The sequence below is a fragment of the Rhipicephalus microplus genome, chromosome 7 (genome assembly GCF_043290135.1).
Source record: "Rhipicephalus microplus isolate Deutch F79 chromosome 7, USDA_Rmic, whole genome shotgun sequence".
NCBI lineage: Eukaryota > Metazoa > Arthropoda > Arachnida > Ixodida > Ixodidae > Rhipicephalus > Rhipicephalus microplus.
Window position 1 is genome coordinate 136,428,918 of NC_134706.1, and position 19,645 is coordinate 136,448,562.

General features: G+C 44.8%; 1 non-coding gene and 1 pseudogene across 1 annotated transcript; both read right to left on the reverse strand.

The window, feature by feature from the left end:
- Positions 1-2,241: 2,241 nt before the first annotated feature.
- Positions 2,242-16,163, reverse strand: LOC142767876 (uncharacterized; annotated as a pseudogene).
- Positions 5,234-5,336, reverse strand: LOC119180487 (U6 spliceosomal RNA). Its single transcript, XR_005111065.2, has one exon. It is a non-coding gene; the product is annotated as a U6 spliceosomal RNA (small nuclear RNA).
- Positions 16,164-19,645: the final 3,482 nt, after the last annotated feature.

Sequence of the window (19,645 nt, forward strand, 5' to 3'; positions counted from 1 at the left end):
TCATCAGCATTCAATTGCCAACAGAGGTGCGCTATAATGAATGTGGCCAGAGTGCGGAGACCATTAGCGTAGCAAAACAAAAATTATATATGTATATATCTATATATTTTTCGCGTGGTGTTGGTGTGTGAGGGGAAGGCGACTTCGGTCATACTTTATGTACATTAGTGGTTGTTTGTATGTGTGCACGTAGGTATGCATATGCAAAACTAAGAAAATCGCAGCATACCTATGAAGTAAGTGATGATGCGTAGAGCGAAGCTTCAGAGAGTTTTATCGGTAAACCGTGAATCCATCTGTCTGTCACTCACACTAGTGCCTTCTGCTGAGTCATCCATAAACTAGGCGGTCACGAACCGGTCACAATGAAAGGATGGAAGGACACGCCCATGGCTTTAAGACAAAATACACAAGAACTGTGCTGGGGGGGGGGAAGGGGGAGAGGAAAGTTAAGCAGCTTCTCCTGCCTTCTTGGCTAAGCCACTCGTGATGACTCCCACATGAGCCATGAAGTCGTTAAAGAGTATACAGTACACAGTAATCCCTTACGCAGAACATAAACGAGGCTATCATTTTGGCTTTTTTTTACCTCGGCAACGGAGGTTCTCTGGCCGCAGTGCGTACAAGGGCATGCTCCGTATTCGGAAGCGTCCTCTACTCCGGAGCGCAGAAAAGAGCCCCCGTGCCGAGAGCTTACCACTGAGATGGCAGTAGGACCATGTTAGTCGCCTGTGTGGTGTGTTGGTGCTCCCTTCCCCTTCTTCACCCACTTAAAGCGGGGGTCATATGCTGGTGTACGGTGAAGCAACGCCAGCATCCCTGGAGACAACATATTGTTACTAGTTTAAAATCGTCGGCTGAAAAGCCAAGATCTCTTAGAGTGTTAACACTCTCCTTGGCGCAAACCCCTCTATATGATAATGTTATCATTGAAATGATTGGAGGTACATCCCTTGATACGAGAGCGCACAACTCGTGGTGCATGTACTTGCTTGTTTTGACGGCAAGGGCATCTGACACCTTAATCCTTACTTTAAACACCTGAGCGTTCAAGAAAAGGGCTTGGTCATCTCTCTTCAACACGAAGTCGGGGATTTTAACCCCCGAGCCCGTCTTGTAGTGGGGTTTCTCTGAGACAGAAAAGCCCAACTCTCTGCATCCTTTGACAACGTACTTAACCAGCACGTCATGACGTTGGATTCTCATATGATGCGTGCGATGGCTGTTTTGCAATATGTGCCCAAGAGTCTCTTATTGGGCACACCCCGCTTTGCACAACTTTGTTACGCTTTGGCCTCACTTTAGCCTCATCAAAGTAGGCATGGTGTTGAAGCGGACTCTAACTGCATTAATAAATTCCCTGCCAGAAAGGAACCTAGTTCCTTCAGCCACTCACGCCGATGCCCCAGGAGCATTCGCCACTTCTTTTAGAGCTGCGCCATCTGTGCTGCTAAGGAAGTATGTAGTCCAAAATTTTTTATTGACTTTCTTGAAATCTTATTACACTCCCTTTGTATTGCTGCAAGGCTTCTTACTGCCGCACGAATCTTGAGCGTACGTCGTCTTGTGGGCCTTTTTACAAGCTCTATATTCAGAAACTGCTAGGGCATTTAGTCTGTGTAAGCGTCGGTATGGAATGACAGTCCGTAAACATGAAATACCCAGTCCGCCATGTGGAACCCTCGCATGAAAAGCTCCAAAAGGAATGTCATGCGGAAGCTTTAACCAATCCCTGATCGATGACCGGATCGTCTTGTCGAACCTCATCATGTGTTTGTGTGACACCTGACCTAGAATGAGACGATGATATAATCGCGGGTGGAGGTAAAAGCGGAGGACAACTAGGCGTTGCTGTGGTTTAAAAGCCGCCTTCCTTATATTCTCCAGGTACGCCTTGAGTTCATTGTGTACCGGCATAGGAGGTGTCCCCTGGGCACTAAAGCTTGGCCTAGGTACCGCCACTCTGTCTCACCCATTGCCTTAGGGATGGCCTCATTATTCACGTAGAACTTCACAGTTGGGTCAATCTTCACCAGCTTCTTCCCCGCCAGGATCATCGCCAATGATAAGCAATTAGCAGAGTTTAGTGACAACTCTCGCTTTCTACGAAAAACTTGAAGACATAGTAGCTTGTCCTGCAGTCCCGCTGGTGTCGATGCAAATATAATAAGGTCGTCTGCAAATGCCATGCCCGACACATTTAAATCACCAGAGTCGATTGCAGACACAAAAGCGGGCAGTCTATTCCTTGCAGTGCTCCTCCAGGAACTTGTCAACTACCAGGTTGAAGAGCATCACTCCCGTAGAAGGCCGGACCAACAAAGATTTGTCCTGAAAATTGAAGACAGTCGTTGTTAAATCACAGAATTGGCGGACATATTCGACAAACTCCTCTGCGATTTCCTTTCTTTGTAGAGCCACTACCAAGGCATCAAGTTTAACGCGGTCAAACGCCTTCGCTATATCCATGGTGGCCATAAGCAATCCCCTTCTTTTCCTCCTTGCTTCGTGTAGAACCGTGCCGAGCAGGTGAACATTCTCAACACAGTCATCCACCGGAATGAATGCACGTTGGCGACAGTCCAGAAGGGCCATCGCTTGCCCATTGTTTGCCAAAATCTTATGGAAGAGGCGAAGAAGAACCGGGGCCACCATAATGGGACGGAATTGAGAAAAGGAGGTTGCCCTGTCGTCTTTAGGTGCGAAGACGGTCCTGGCGGAGCACAAAGAAACCGGCAGATGCTTCTGAATGAGAAGAATATTCAGCAATAACTGCAGAATAACAACAGGCACATATTTCAATTCCTTAGCTGTGAAGCCATCCGGGCTAGGAGAAGAGCTGGCTGCCGGAAATGCATATTTAATGTCATGGGCTGTAATCGGCCTCCTGGGATTCCTATCCCCGTGTATTTCAGTGTTCGCACGAGGGAGCCGAGGCTCCTGGGATTCCTATCTCCGTGTATTTCAGTGTTCAGACGAGGGAGCCGAGACTCATCACAACGGTTTTTCATTACCCCTTTTCACTCGTTCAAGAAAGTATCAGGCTCATCGACCTGACAGAACATTTGGCCATCAAGTACCTGCCTGGCGGCTCTAGCTTGGTCTCTTTTGAACATTTGTTGCAGCTGTACATACTCCTGTTTCCGCCTTTTTCTATTGCTGGTTGAAACAGCTGCAGAGGAAGTGTGTTTGAGGGCTCCCTTTATCTCTAAAAAAGTTCTGCCTGATGTGATTCTTCAGGTCCATCTTGATATTCCTCCCATCAAGCAGTTGTTTCCCGATCTCCCAAAGCCTTGGGGCTGAGAAGCTGAGAGCACATGCCGTGCCAACAAGTCTACTGATCTGCTCTAAACACGCACGACGTGAGTCCACATGTTCCTCAACATCGTCTCCGCCTTGAAGTGGGGTATGTGTGTGTGTAGTTTGGGACGTCGGAACTGCTGAAGCGCTAAGAAGGTAGCGGACGAAATTACTGTACCCAGTGTCACGCCTGTGAGATTTTATAGAGTCAAAGGTCCCTGTGTTAAAGTGAAAGTGTAGCTTTTGATTCAGGTTCTTAACTTCAGCCATAGTGAGATCTGCTTCCTTCTTTGCCAAAAGGGAGGACTCCTCCTTAGATCACCTTAGCTTGACACGAGTAATAACAATGTCTGCGTTGTAGGTATTAAAGTGGGCTTGTCGTTGATGTTGGCTCAAACCAATGAGTGAATAGAAGACCCTGCCGCAGTCATTACATGTGTGGTGTTGTGAAACAACATCCTCCTCTGAGGAATCGGACAATAACTCCATCAACTGACGTGGCAGGGGTCTGTTCAGACGCGTAGTAGTAGAAGTGCGGTTGTCAGGTGAAGACAAAGCGGCATCACATCCATGAGTCGTATCAATGGGCTGAGAAACCACCAGAGGAGAGGAAGAAGAACCGCTCACATGTGAGGACGTGAAAACATGACCAGGAGTATGACAAGTTGGACCAGGATGCGCATCCCCCACCTCTGAAATAGGAGACAACAAACCACCAACAGACACAGCAGGAGAAACAACTGAAGAATCATCTATAAGGTCATCACCACGAGCCATTGAACCACCACAATGGGAACCAACATCTGTAAAAATCGGAACGGAAGAACCACAAACCATCGAACCAATACAATGAGACCAAACAGCCGGAAAGACCGGAGCAGTCGTTACCACGAAGACCTTAGGTCGGGCACCCGTTGCCTCCCAATCAACTGCGGGACCAACCTTCTCTGCGCCATAGGCCAAAGGAACAGTGCTTCGATCTGCCGCTGCATCTGGAATATTAGAGGTGCCCTCCAGAGCAGCAACATGCACAGTACCCAATGACCTGTTCGAAGACAGCTCATAATGGTCCAACACGCTCCGCCTCACCAACCCAACCGGAGCATTTGAGGCACCCTCCAGAAGGTCGGCTAGCGGTTCAACCGACGTGAGTGTCAACGAACCTATGGTCTCGGAACAGTCACCCTGAGACGTCTGGGAGACCGCAGGAGTTTACACTCCCCTTCAAGATCTCAGGGCAAACCGTGAGAAACCCGTTCAGAGGCGGGCACCTGGGCAAATGCAGTGGCCCTGGCCTCCTGCAAGATAGGCACAGAGTGAGTTGCCTTCAGATCCATTCCCACATCTGGGCTAACTAGAATTGATTCCTGCGTGCCAGAAGCATCGTCACCACCGCGTAGCATCGTTTGCGGTTCATCCCATTTTGTACTTATTGACTTGTCAAGAGATCCAGCACCGCCTGTCAAATCTTCGGCATCTTGTCGTAAATCTTTTTGAGTCTTGTTGGCTCTTGTCACATGAACACACAATCCCCTTTTAATGGTAAAACTTCGACCACAAATTAAACATGTTTATCCTGGGGGGTCAGCATTGCTCCCACCATCACCAGGGATGCCAGCACCACCACCAACACAGGCTTGAGCATTCCCGCTTGGGACGGGTGTCTTTTGATGCAGGTTTTCTTATTTTCTCTTTTCGTTTTCATGCCAAGCCAACTTAGCAATATAGGGGAGGCAGCCCCATATCGCCTTTTGCCTCTGCCATAAGATCCTGGGCTCAGGCGTGAGTACTTCTCACCCAGGAACTCTTCATTCCCTTTAGCCGTGAGAGCAAAGCTCTCTACTATGTCGTGGGGCACCATGAGGAGGCGGGAATGGCAACAAGGTCGGTGGCATGACCTCAAGAGAGCTGGAAAAACCAACTCTCGCCCCACGAAAATGGGGAACGCTTAACGATCTTGCGTGTCATCCTTGCGCAGGGGCCATGCTAATCTTCTCTCTATCGATCCAATTTTAATGTATGTACTTTGGAAATACATATACTACAAAAGTGCAAAAGAAAGCCTTTAATCCAAGTGAGCACATTAAGAGGAATGTTTTGCTGTATCGGTAAAATATGTAGTGAGCAACCCTATCAAGAGCTTTAGAAAAATATGGGAACAATGCATCAACCTGAGAGCCAATGTCCAGTAACAAATGTTTTCAGACAAAAAGGCCAGCAAGTGCAATGTCACATGGTAAATCTTATGAAAGCTGGACTGATAATCGAAAATTATATTACGATCTTCCAGCTAGAGACCTTGCCTTGCAACAAGAAAGCTGCTACTCATCACAGACTAAACTTTGTAATTCTTATAGAAGTTGGCATTAATGGGTCTGATCTTACTAGTTGAAAAGTAGCCTAAACATGCGCTCTGAAAATCGAAGGTATAGTTGCTGACCTTTCATACAAACTCCGCCACTCATCCCATTGAAGAAATGTAAAATTATGAACGAAAATTTGGATGCCCTAGTGGGTGCTGTTTCGACTTTTCGTGCTCTAGCTGACTAACTTGGTATGCTGTCAAACAGAGTAACAAGATGAGCAATGATACAATACTCTTGCTAGGTTTCTAGCACTAAATGATAGCACTGACTATGGCTGAAGGTTTCCAGTGTAATATTTAACACAGAAATTACAACTGCGTGTCTCGAAGGTCACTTTTCAAAGGCTATGTTTTGAATGTACGATGTGGAAAGCAAATTCCAAACTGGATAACGACAATTAACTCAGCATCATCTACATGGTATAGGTTTGTTTCGCATTTACTAATATAGAAGAACATTAGTGATAAGTATGAAATCTTGACTAGTACTATAGCCTCATGCAACGAGAGAGAGAGAGAGAGAGAAAGGAAAGGCCGGGAGATTAACCAGATATTGGCATCTGGTTTGCTACCCAGCACTGGGGGCGGGGAAATAGGGCCAAGAAAGAGGGGGTAGATAGAAAAAAAACGCACGCACAATCATGTGAAAACGAAAACACACACACAAGAAAGGCGTCCTAGCTACAATCCTTCAGTAAGGCCGGTCGATCGCAAAAAGTGTAGTAGCGCTTTCAGGGCCTTCTTCTGTGAAGGTGCATCTTGTCGATATTGTAGAATTCCTTGCTCCAACAGAGGTTGATTATCTAATTTGCCGAGTTCCTTGCGAAGGCATAGTCGTTGTTTACTATATTCTAGGCAATCACAAAGAATATCTTGCATCGTTTCTTTTTTGCCACAATGGCCACAGGCTGGAGTGTCGGCCATCCCAATGCGGAAAGCGTAGGCATTGGTAAACGCAACGCCCAACCACTCATGCAACGAAGATATGGGTGTGCTTATGAGCTGTTTGATCACCTGTCACTGTTTTATGCCTGCTGGACTGAGAACGCTGAACCTTCTAGAATTGGCAGTGGGGGATGGAGCGAAAATGATGGCACTTGGTTACCTTGCTGGTGATGCGGTGACACAAATTCTTGCAACATCTTGCGGTGACACATTCTTGCATCTATGATGCTTGTGGCATAATGAGTCATAGTGACGCTGGCATGAGAGGGGACAACTGGCCCAAAAAAATATAAGCAGCACCTGAAAGAGAATAAATAGTGAGTGTGACATTGTAATGGCTGTGTTATGATCTCATGAAATAATGTGACATGCATGCCCAACACTATGTCAAACCTTTTTCATCAGTGACGTGTGTGCATACCTGCACACTACTGGTTGTTGGATGTGGATATAACCCACATGTGATTCACTGCCCATGTTAACTCAGAAATAGCGAAAATCCACTTTGGAAATCTCTGAGTAAGCATTAAGGAGACAGTACAACAGATCATCTGTTAGCAGTAGCAGCAGCTTCACAATGAGTGAAAAATTTCAATGAAAAAACTGCAGTAAATATTATAGTTGTGTCTGCATTTGAACCTTGGAATTCGAGGTGGTGTACATAGCCACACTAGTGGTTGTAAATGCTCCAGAAAAGACTAATAAGACTTCGTATAGGAGCAATGTCGAGTGTTTGCAATGTTGGCTATCCTCGTTTTAAACAATGTAATAATCAATTGATATGTACTTAGATAAGACTCAACAAGGTATACTGAAGCGCTGTTTTACCTGGCAGAAATTACAATATGCACATTATCGGACGTAGCATGCACCTGATTTTCATAAACGTGAAATCTGTGCTCTTAAATGCACAGATGTGAGTGCAGGCATAATATTGTACCATCAGCTACTCCTTAGGCATCAGTGTGATCGACATGCCTGGTAAGCCCTTTGATATGCTGACAACTACTAAGATTAGATGAATATATCTATCAACTTAGTAAAAATTTACTGAAGGAGTAAAAAAATGCAGCCGAGACAGCTTGTCATTGACTCTTTCACATGAAATCGATCTCCACAAATCCTGGGATTCACTTTATTGTATTTGGATTTAGTTCAAGAGAATGTATTAGAACAATGATTTTTAAACTTATTTTTGTGCCTTCTGCTGCACTGCAAACAATAATTATATCCCAGGTATAACCAGCAGAACTTAAATAAAAACAGTATGTTTAGAATAAGTCTGTTAAGTAAAATATATGCAACAATTATGAAAGTAAGCATATATGGGCTTCAAGACATGTCGATACTAATCAACATGAGCCAACTACTTGCTATGTAATATTTGAGTTCGCTCTGAAAAGAATAAGAGCTTTTCAATTTAGTATACAAAAGTTGGCGCTATTGCAACCCATCATGTAAACCATTTTACATTTAGAAGCTAGTGATGACAAAAGCACATAGACTTGAGAGTGTGCAAAAAAGGCAGCCCTTTTGTGAATGTAAAAGCTTCTGTTGAAATGAATTGTGACATTTGTTTTCACTTGAAAAAAAAAGAATTGATTCTATTTTATTCACAACATCAGGGTATCAACTTGGTTTCCACTTGAAAAAAAAAAGAATTGATTCTATTTTATTCACAACATCAGGGTATCAACTTGGTTTCCAAGTGAAAAAACGAATTGATTCTATTTTAATGACTATAATAAGTATCGACTCTGTCCCTTTTAAGGTGGAAGTGACATCAAAGATAGTAGCTCTCACCCTGCTAACTTCAAACAGAACTGAAAAAAAAACACAGCTTCTTAATGAAGCTTCACCTTAAAAGAATCAACTACCTTCATGATAAGTGCTCCACTAAGGTTTAAATGGTTTTTCATTTCCAATCTTCGACAAGCAGTTTTTAACTGCAGATAATAGAAGCCATATAATCTACAGAGGCTTTGCAAGTAGCTAGCAGTGCGGGTAGCTAGCAGTGTCTTTGTATTCCTTTTATTTTCATCTGTGCATCTAAACTTTGCTGCAACTACTTGACATGCATTGTGACTTCAATACAGCTATATTGGTTCATGATTAGACATATTCTTTATTCTTTTTTTTCTTATTTCAATTGATCCTTTTCCAAATTGCGGTGTTCTTGCCACTTCCCAATGTTATCGCTTCACTGAACTAAAGAGTAGCACCTTTTATTGCCACATTGACTTCACTGCAAGTTCACGTCATTGCGACTGACTGGAAGAGGATCACGTGTGCTCAAACATTTCTCACAGTGAGAGTGGCCACATTTTCCTGAGAGTGTGGATCTATTGAAGGGCACAACAGCACCCTGACGATGTCACACGTAAGCACATGCCACGTCATCAATTTGCCTAACATAGAAGGACACACGAGACACCAGTTTGCCCATGTCTCCTTTCCTGGCCAAGACCAAAGATGCGATAAAGTCATATACTTGCAGATTTTGGGGTACAGAGAAATAAGCTCTACCAAAAAAAATTTACTAAACAATTTAAGTGTTTTTTTACTCTTGCCTTCAATAGCAAGCACCTTCGTTTACAATCGTGTACCTGCATTTTGAATGATACCCTTGTTTTCTACGAGGCAAAATACAAGATAGACTGATATGACCAAGCTTTCTTTTTTTTGTTATACACTTTGCAGAGACACACGAGTAATGGCCACCTGTATGGTCTCACCAGTGTAGGCGTCAGAAGGGCTTCCACGCACAGTTGCATTCATTGTTTGAGCAGTGTTTGAGTTTGTGACCTGCTAGCACCATCAGCTGGTCAGAAACTAAACATTTTTTATTAACTCTATTTAAATTAGCCAGAACAAGTTTGATTTGTTATAACATGATGGCTCTAAACCAAGGAACAAGAAACAAAAGAGAGTAAATACAAGTACTTACAAATAGTTAGTAGGTTACACATGAATGAAAATAAATATATAAAAACGGGAATTACATGTTGAAAAAAATTCTAGAAACTCCAACTAGACAATCTTTTCAGGTATAGTTATAAATAGTCTATTTCAGCCTTGTGCAAAGCTCTTGAAGGTAAAAGTGTCACCTAATTTCTTGAAAAAAAAAAGATTTATCAAGTTTATACATGTTGTTTTGCCTGATCCTTAAATCCAGCCAGCACCTAAGTTCGACAATCTGTCTGACATTGATTCCCGCCATTTGGTTTAGAAGAGTGAAGTTTTTCTAATCTTTGCTAGACACTGAATCGCATATCAGAGCTTTCTTTGGTAAAACAGCTATTTCTCAATCTTTGGCAGAACAGTTCAAGCTCTGGCATAGTAAAATGTTATGTAACTGCTGAAATGATTATTTAACACTGAAAACAATTGCGTATTCATAAGAATTTTTTGTCTACTACAGGATGAAGGCAAGCGTGGACAATTTAGAAATGGTCCTATTTGGCGGGCCAGCGGACGCCGGCTGTGGCTTAAAAAACAAGCCAAAGCCAAGAGTTGGTAAACAAAGCAAAATTATATTCTCAATTATGGTAGATCAAATCGATACAAAAATATGCACACTCTACAATAGATGAATACGATATGTCACGAATCAAACAATGTATTACACAGTACAATTAGCCACACTCGAAACAACGGACACAAACAACCATACGCACTACAATGCAGTCGGATGCATCGAAAAACCAAGACACTCAAAGACTAAAGAGTTCGAAAACTTATTCAGTCCAAAGTCCTTAGAACAACAATGAATGATACTCTTCTGAGAACCACTCACTCAAAGTACAGCGCTGTTGTCGTTCCGCTGCCCCCGAAGTTTCTCTTCTAGCAAACCTCGCGTCTTCAATTGGCCGCTCTCCAAGCACCAAACTTCTTCGCCGGTAACACGTCGGCCTCCCTTGCGCAGCTGTTGCCACGCGTCTTCACTCACTGGCGGTAGACACACACTCCTGCCTGTAGCACGAGTCTTCACCCCTCAGGTGGAAATCCTCTTCTTCTCCTCCTTTATCACTGAGGACAAAAGGCTTCGCCCACACGGCGGAAAGACTTTACGCACACTTGTGCAAAGCTTCCTTCTTCTCCTCCTTTGTCACTGAGAACCAAAGGCTTCGCCGTCGGCACGGCGGAAATACCCTACGCATACTGGCATGAAATTCCCCCTTCTCCTACTTTCCCATCTCTGCTGCTCGGTTAAATACCTTCGGCGCTAGATTCCAAAAAATTCTCATCGTTTCGTCGGCGGGATACGCAGCGAAGGCTGGGGAAAGCGCGAGACGGTTCGAGGGCCGTCCGCGACAGATGACGCAACTCTGCACCATGCCCCTTTCCCTCGAGAACCTTCCAGAGCTTGCTCGGCCGCCAATGTGAGGAGGTTCGACAGCGAACCTACGTTTCCGAGGGAAGAGGGACGGCACACCCAGGGAGTCTTTGGATGCTTGTTTTCTTCCTTATGGTTGACCTTGAGGCGTCTCTCTAGCGCTTGGTGGCGAGAATTCGGCGGTGCGCCCTTTTTTGAGCACTTGTTTGGGACACTGCCCCCACTTTAAGAATATTATCTCATAACATTCAAAACCACACAAACGAGTGCGAACAGTCACCACATACATAAAGACTGTAACATAGTCCATAGCTAATGGCGCATCATATTCATAATAGAACACTCCATACAATTGCACATTGTAACTCAATCTCACAACACATGAAATATAACCACAGCTACCTGAGTACAATACTCCATCACATATTTCAAACAATAGAAATGTACAAAGTTCTGTCTTTACAACAATTGTACAATCCTATATATCGCATCACCGCAACGAAAACTTCGACCCACTCGACATACAATTGTGACACAGGGCAGCAACAAGATTAACACAACATATTGCTCTCAGCACTGCCTAACACATTCCGATTTGACCTGAGCACTTATCCTGTGTACTTTGAGTGGCCCCCACAGGGGTGCCTGTAAAAGCAGGCGTTTGGTGTGTAGCGACACCACAGACCCGAGCTAATGGGGGGGGGGGGGGTTTCGGCTCTCTCCCACGCATAGCCATGCGTGGCTTTGTCGTGTCCGGGGAAAAGGGGATCCTGAGGGTTCAGCTGATGCCGGGTGATTGGACCTTTAAGGCCCCCTGGCTGAGGCAACACACCCCTTTGGCCCCGGCTTCACGTAGACGGCACCTCTGGGCTGACCCACCCAGGGGAAATCGGCAGTCACCTTTTCCTATCTCTCCCTCCCTACATCTTCGTCTTTTCTCCTTTTTAAATCTGTCCTGTCCTCTTCTCTTTTCCGTTTACTTCATTGTTTCCTGGCGGCAAGGGTTAACCTCGTGTAGGTATCCAACCTTGGGTATGCTATATCCGGTTATAGTGACAGCGTTCAGCTGGCATTGTGCAGACTCAGTTCAAGTCTTGCCGCGCCCTCTTGTTGGGCTCCGTGGTGGGTGGTTGGTGCTGTCGCCGAACACACACACTACTCCCATGGCTAAACAAGCTACTTTACTCCTTGATTGCCCTCAAAAAAGAGGGTGCACTGAAGCACCGTTCCACTTTTTTGTGAAAAGCATTGACATATTTCCAAAATACCATGTGATCCATAGTGAGGGCAACCTAACTGCTCGCAAATTGTCTCCTTTCCTGGTGGCGAAATGCCTTGAAAACACCATTGGACCAGGCTACAAGGCCACGGAAATGACTAGCGATGATCTGCTACTTGAATTTAAGAACAAAGATCAATTTGAGAAAATGATTGAGTTGAAATGCATTGGTGACGTACCAGTCACAGTGTCTGCACATAGAACAATGAACATAAGCCGTGGTGTAATATCAGAAGATGACTTCTCGCACCTTAGTGATGAAGAACTACTTAATGGGTTCCAGAATCAAAATGTCATAAAGGTTGAAAGAATATTGACTCGCCGGAAAAATGAGCAGATCCGTACTAAGCATATAATACTAACCTTTGACAGCTGTGTGCTTCCTACCACACTAGATGCAGGCTACATCAAACTTCGCGTCAGGCCGTACATCCCAAACCCTCGGCGGTGTATAAGTGCCAGCGGTATGGGCACGGATCGCAGACATGCCGGGGAAAGCAGACGTGTGCCAATTGCAGCTCCAATGAACACAAGTCAGATGATTGCGAATCATCACCTCATTGTGTGAACTATGACGGAAGTCATCCAGCCTACTCTAGAACATGTCCTAAATGGAAGATCGAAAAAGAGATCATCGCACTAAAAGTAAAAGAAAACATAACATTTCGTGAAGCAAGGAACCGTCTGTCATACCTTGATCACACCAGTTTTGCCGAGGTGGTGCAACAGGGTGTAGTGCCACAAGTACCTCGGCAGTCTACTGCGGCCGCCAGCACTGGCCCAGTAGTCACTTCGTCCACCCCCCAGGTGGCTGCTGCTATTGCCGTGCCACCAACATCAAAGGTGGGTCTGCAGGCCTCGGCTCAACAGGCCCCAAAGCAGAATCGAATTCTAAGGCCGGAGACACAAGTCTCTGTGCCCGGTCCTCGACCTTCCAGTGCCTTGGAGAAGGCAATGGAAATTGATGGACGAACACCAGCGTCGTCGATGCCCAAAGATCAGTGCTCCTTGGAGCGCAATAAGAAAGAGAAACATCCCGTAACCGCTCCATCAAAGGGGTCGGTAACCTGAAGAGTAGCCTCCCCTTTAACACGTATTTTTAGCACAATCATCTGACCACAGGACACATAGATTTCTTCTCAATATGACAACACAAATACTACAGTGTGTCAAGCTCGTTAGAGTGATCTACAGACGCTCATTACCTCGTGACCAAGACAAAAGCCCTCTTTAATGTTTCGTCGTGAAATATATACAGTCAGAATGATCACATGACTCCCGTCATAACCGGATAAAGGAAACCAAGATAGCGCGTGTCTTGGCGCTTGTCTCTGGAGCAGGCGGCCACGGAATGCAGCAGGATGACGTCACGTCCTCCCCGTTTTATAAGCATCGTGGGCCTGCCAAAAAAAAGGAAAGCATTTCAGAAATTATACATCAATACCAAGTCTTTTCGGAGCTCATATGACGCGCCCATATCGCGTCCTTCTTTGCTCAGGACTTGAAGTTTTGTTCAATGAACGCGGCTCTTGGATGTCAGACGACTTGGTAGCTACGATGTCTTTGTCCGTCGCGTCCGTTGGCTCGCTGTTTCGTGAATGCTGCTCCATCCTTACGGGGCTTGTTTCTCCTCCGTGTGGGAGAAAGAAGAGATGACGCCTGTTTCTGCTTACGGTGATTCCTTCAGTTTGGACCCAGTAGGATCTCGGTGTTTTAGGACGAAGGACCATGCCCTCGGCGCCTCTGTCTTTGAGCCATACTTGAGTGCTTGCGGATAGACAGGGAAGAGGTCTCATAGCATTACGTTTGTCAAAACACATTTTTTTTGTCTGTATTTTTCGTCTTGCTCTTTCCAAGAAGCCTTTACTACTTCTGGCTTTAGCGCGGATGGCATGCAGGGTACTTTTGAGCGTAAACTACGGCTCATTAGCAGCTGCGCTGGACTTAGTTGGTTGGACCCGGCGTGTTTCTATACTTCAGCAATGTGATGTAGGGGTCTTCTGCCTTCTTCAAAAGTCTTTTAAGAGTCCCTACCATGTGCTCAGCTTCCCCGTTAGCTTGAGTGTAACGAGGACTTGTTGTGACATGCCTAAAGCTGTAGTTTCTTGCAAAATCAGCAAACGTGAATGAGATGAATTGTTGTCCGTTGCCTGATATTACCGTTTGCGGTATCCCATGTCTGGCAAAGCAGCTTTTCAGGTGCGGATGTAATCCTGAACGGCAACCTGCGGTAGCAGAACAGCCCGTACGACGTAATGAACGTCGTGAGATTTTGACATTCCTCGGAAAGCCTAATCTGGTAGAAACCAGAATGCGTGTCTAGTTTAGAGAACACTTTGGCTTCCTGGAAGCTTCCCATAACTTGCTCAATTGTTGGCAGTTGATGATGCTCTCCTCTGACGAACTGGTTCGATTTAGTTAAGTCAACGCAGATCCTTACGGCTCCAGACGGCTTCATTACAGGAACGATAAGCGCGCACCATTCTGTCGGTTCTTTGATCTTCTGTATCATTCCTTCTCGTTCTAGCCTGTCCAGTTCTTCTTTGACTTTTTCTTTCATGGGAATAGGAACCCGTCGCGGTTGAGACAGACTGTACGGGATTGGATGCGGCACAACGCGTATGGTGTGTTCTCCCGATATGGCACTCGTTCCTTGGAATATCTTGCGATACTTGCTTCCGATATTGTCAGCAGTGTCTAATTTATCTAGGAAGCGAACAATTCCCAGAGCATTTATGGCTGGTAGTCCCAACAAGGGCGTGCGCAAGTTCTGCCAGACGTAAATGGTTTGTTGTGAACAGCTGTCTTTCCAAGATATTTTAGCGTCAAACTTTCCGATCATACGGATGCTAGTATTGCTAGGTCCTTTAAGATTGGCTGCGTTTTTCAAAGAAGGTGGAAGAAAAGGATAATTTTCACCGACAACTGTCACTTCGGCTCCCGTATCTACTTTCTTGCGGAGCGTCTGGTTGCTTATCTTTACCGTCACGAAATGCTCAGATTGTGTATTCGCACACTGGTCGACCGTGCCTATAAACTTGCCATCAGCTTCGGCGATGCCTTTTCATAGTGGCCCAACTTCCGGCAAAATATGCACGTTTCTTTTTGCGCTGGACACTTCTTTCGCGGGTGAAATGATCCGGCACAATAACTGCAGTTATTTTGATGATAAGCGGGCTTCTGATAGCGAGTAAACGTGCTCTTTGCAGCGGCTTTCTTGGGCTTTACTGCGGCGACGCAAGCTTCTGGGACTGTGCTCTCATGCTCTTTTAGTTCTGCTTCCTGTTGCTTTACGGTTCCGCTCATACGCGCTCTTGCCAAAGCAGTGGCCATCGTTTGCTTGGTGTTCATCTGCAGTACTTCCGAAAGAACCTAGTCCCGTAGTCCTACTACGAAGTGGTCTCTTATTAGGCGTTCCTTCATGCCTGCGAACTCGCATCTGTCGGCTAACTTGCTAAGCTCGGTTGCAAACTGGTCTACTGTTTCTCCCAGTTGTTGGCGGCGTAGATTAAAGCGAGCACTTTCGTAGACCATGTTCTTGGTGTGGACAATGTAGTAGTTAAATTTAGACTTTACGAGCTTGAAGTACTCCATTTCTTCGTCTTTTACGTTTAACGACCGAAGAATCTCCCTCGACTTTCTGCCCATAGTATAGAGAAGAGTCCTTACTTGAACTTCGTCTTTTTTCTCATGTAGCCCAGACGCGAATCTGTAGTCATCAAATTCGTCCATCCAGGCGGGCCAGTCCCCTGCGTTCTGGAAGTCGAAGGGCTTAGGAGGCTTGATTCCCGCCATTCTGAAGCGTTGTCGCCGATACGGCTTGTTCTCGTAGACGCAGCTGCCAGCCGCTCGCTTGTTGACGGGGCCGTTGAAGCGCTAGTTGGCTACATCGGAACCACTTCTGACACCATGTCAAGCTCGTCAGAGTGATCGACAGAAGCTCGTTACTTCGTGACCAAGACTCTTTAATGTTTCTTCGTAAAGTATATACAGTCAGAATGATCACATGACTCCCGTGATAACCGGATAAAGGAAACCAAGATAGCGCGTGTCTTGGCGCTTGTCTCTGGAGCAGGTGGCTATAGAATGCAGCAGGATGTCGTCACACAGTGGAATGCCAGAGGCCTATTTAATAACTTACGTGATATTAAAGACTTGCTTAATGAATATCAGCCAAAAGTGTTCTGTGTTCGAGAAACTCACTTAAAGTCAACTCATGTGAATTTCTTAAATCAATATGTGGTTTTTCGTAAAGATCGAAATGGTGGCAATTTCTCTTCTGGAGGTGTGGCCATCATTGCACAAAGAAGCGTAGCATGCCAGCACATTGTGCTAAAAAGCTCTCTTGAGATTGTGGCTGTTTGCGCTATTCTATTCAACCATCTTATATCTATCTGCTCGATCTACATAGACCCCGACGAACCATTCAATAAAACAGAGTTTGAAAAGCTTATTGATCAGGTTCCAGAATCATATGTGTTAATTGGAAATTTTAATGCTCACACTTTACTATGGGGTGATACCAAATATGATGCGAGAGGTCGTGCAATAGAAAACTTTCTTCTCAGATCTGGAGCCTGTCTGCTCAATAAGGCAGAGCAAACATTTCAGTACCACACACAATACATATTCATGCATAGATTTAGCCATTGGGTCACTGTCACTCCTACCTTACTTACATCAGAAAGTTAATAAAAATTCATATGGAAGTGACCATTTTTCAACTCTTTTAGTAACAAAACAACAGGATGACCGGCTGTCTTATCCTAAAGAGTGGAACTTTCATGTTGCAAACTGGGTGAAATTCAGAGAGCTATGTACACTACACCTCGAAGAGGTAGACCATTTGGAAGCAGAAGAGATGGTCAACTATATCTCCGAATATGTTCTTATTTGTGCAAAAAGGTGCATACCACAGTCCAGGAATGATAAGGTTAACACAAAGCCATGGTGGAATCGGGAGTGTGAAATTGCTAAAAAATGGCAAAACAAAGCACGGAGGACTTTTTCTGGCTACCCAACAGCAGAAAACTTGATAACCTTTAAAAGTTGCAAAGCGAATGGCAGGCGTATTCGCCGTATAGCCAAACGGGAAAGCTGGACACACTACATATCCTCAATAAACTCCTACACAGACGTCAGCAAGGCTTATAACAGGGTGCATAAACTGAAAGGACAGGGCCCAAAGCCCTTCCCTTTAGTGAATGACTGCGGTGCTACAATAGAAGAACAGGCAAACGCTCTTGGCGAACACTTCGATAAAATATCAAGCTCAGAAAACTATACCACTAAGTTCGTATGCCACAAAAGCATAGCTGAAAGTGTACCTCTGTGCTGGAACAAGCCTGTATCAAACGGATACGATAAACCACTAACACTATATGAACTGAAGCATGCCCTTGGTTCCTGTGGAAGTTCTGCTCCCAATTCTCATACAATTACCTATGAAATGATCAGAAATCTCCCTGATGAAACCCTGAAACACCTTTTAGCACTTTACAACAAGATATTCAATACCAGCAAAATACCCTCTGCTTGGAAAGAGGCAATAGTGCTACCAATTCTTAAACAGGGCAAAGGTCCCTCTTCGGTAAATAGTTACAGGCCTATCGCCCTCACAAGCTGCCTACTCAAAGTGTTTGAAAAAATGATTAACTGCCGCTTGGTCTATTACTTGGAATACAACGGCATATTGGACCCGTGCCAGTCTGGTTTCCGTACAGCTAGATCCACAACTGACAATCTTGTCCTCCTCGAGTCGTATATACGTGACGCGTTTGTACACAATCAATACTGTCTGTCTGTTTTCGTTAATCTTGAGAAGGCATATAATACTGCCTGGCGATACGGATTCCTGCAAGATCTACTGTCTTCAGGAATATGTGGCAGGTTGATTACCATCTTGAAAGATTACCTGTCTGAAAGGAAGTTCCGTGTAATAATAGGTACTGTGTTATCGCGCACATTTCTTCAAGAAAATGGAGTGTCGCAGGGAGGAGTATTAAGCTGCACACTATTTATAGTTAGAATGATCTCTCTTCGCTTTGTTATTTCACCTGCGTTATCGTACTCTGTATACGTGGACGACATGCCAATTAGTTTCAAATTGTGTAAATTGACTGTATGCGAACGCCAGATACAGTTAGGTGTTAACCGACTTGCAAAATGGGCTGACAAGAATGGTTTTAAGTTTAACACTGACAAGACTACTAGTGTGCTTTTTTCGAGACGACGAGGTGTACATCCTGACCCCTGCATACTAATGAATGGACAAAACATAGTCATCATGAAAGAACAAAAATTCCTCGGTGTAATTTTTGATTCCAAACTAACCTTCATCCAGCACATAAAACAGCTGAAGTTAAAATGTCTCAAGACCATGAACCTTTTAAAGATTTTATTGCATCAGTCGTGGGGGAAGACAGGCACTGTCTCATATCTCTGTTTCAAAGCCTGGTTCTGTCACGCATAGACTATGGATGCATAGTATATCAGTCAGCTTCAAGGACAGGACTGAAAATGTTGGACCCTGTATACCACTTAGGTATTCGGGTGGCACTTGGTGCCTTCCGTTCCAGCCCTATTCACAGCCTTTATGCAGAGTCAGATCAGTGGCCACTGGACTATCAGCGCACGTATCTAGGAGTCAACTATGCAGTTAAGATCATGTCTCTGAAGCAGCACCCATGCAAAACACTTATGAACAATGTGTCTACTACCCAGTTATACCTAAACTGCCCTTCTATCGTCCCACCATTTCCATTGGCAATAAGACCTGCAGTAAAAAAACTTGCAATTTATTTCAATGACTTAGAGGAAAGTGACCATGTCGAACACATCCCTCCCTGGCAGCAGTGTCCAGTGACTTGTGTCTGGTCTTTCAAAGACATCATAAAGAAAAATTGTTCAAGTGCACTCATAGAGCAACATTTCTTGGCCCTTGAACACAAATATCGTTCAACCGCGTTCTTCTCTGATGGCTCAAAGTCTCAAACATCTGTATCTTGTGCAGCCTACGTACAAAAGTTCTCGGACACCAGAACCATGCATACACATACCAGCATTTTCACAGAAGAAGCCTATGGTATCCTGCTTATTATACAACACATTAAACAACACAAGATACAAAAGTCTATAGTGTACACAGATTTTTTAAGTCTTGTCAGGGCCCTGTCTTGTGGCAAGTACAGCAAGAACCCTACTTTCAACAAGCTCCTTAACGAAATCTATGCAGCCTATAATCTAAAACTTTCTATTGTTATTTCCTGGGTTCCAGGTCATTCTGGAATTGCGGGCAATGAAATAGTGGACAAGAATGCACGAGAAGCCGCTGGTCGGCGAACCATAGATATTGACGCAAGGTGAACGCAGTATTCAAACTACGCGCGCTAGTTCATGCGCCCCCCCAAGAGATCAGCGG